This window comes from Fopius arisanus, unplaced genomic scaffold, assembly GCF_000806365.1.
Source record: "Fopius arisanus strain USDA-PBARC FA_bdor unplaced genomic scaffold, ASM80636v1 scaffold00653, whole genome shotgun sequence".
Lineage (NCBI taxonomy): Eukaryota > Metazoa > Arthropoda > Insecta > Hymenoptera > Braconidae > Fopius > Fopius arisanus.
In genome coordinates, this window is record NW_011888392.1 from 6,483 (window position 1) to 7,550 (window position 1,068).

Consider the following 1,068-nt stretch of genomic DNA (forward strand, 5'->3'; position numbering starts at 1 on the left):
AATTTAGAGATTTTTTCATTGTTAGAAAAAAAATAGAATATTTCGCACTTTTTCATGATCGAAAGTTTCTCATTGGTTGATGTGTAGAATTGCTGACGTTGTCATTAAATTTAAACAAGACTTGAAAGTATCATTAAAAAATCTGACTCGACTCTTCACGACCACTAATCAAACACGAAGAGCAATTATTTATAACAATTCTAAATGCATGGAAAAATATCATATCAATACGCGAAGAAATTGATGAGAATCTTTTTAAATAATTTCTCTCGGTGTATTATTACTAATTGAACAAATTACTAGTACGAAAAATAATGAGCACTAAATTGAATGTGCCTTCTTCCATTGACTCGTTAATCTAATTTAATAATTTATCAGATACGATTCACTGCGACATGAAACATACGATAATTTATGTGCAATCGCGTGATAAAAAATGATTAAGGGAATAATTGCCCGAATTCCGAAAATCACGGGCGCTCTGCCAATTGAAATAATTCCGTAACTTTACGTCATAAACTTCATACAAACGTACATTCGAACATATTTACTGTACAATCTCATTTTTGACGATATATATACTATCACAACAAAATTGACGAAAGACTTAAATTTAATCTATATTGTACGCATTCTTGGACATCTCGGCAGATCGTAAAATACGAGACAAGTTATTTTGCTGAGAATATTCTGACCGAAAGTAATAGAATTTAAATAATTGATATATCATGTATGTAAAACGCTTGTATCACTTGATATTTGTATAATAAAAAATTATTACCCCCCAGAAACGTGTCAGAGTTTTTAGGGTTTTCAATACAGATATTCGGCTCCGCAACAACTAAAAAATCGATAGAGCTGGACTACTTTTCCACGGGGTGAATCAATAGAGCCCGAAGAGGATTGACTAAAGGAGAGGCTCAGCTCACCCCAAGAGAGAGAGGACGCGACATGCTCCCCTGATACTTTTTCAAAAATTTCGAATTTTTCAATTCCAGTGAATACCAGCTCGACTTTCATGTTCCCCTGATACTTTTTCAAAAATTTCGAATTTTCGAATTTCAGTGA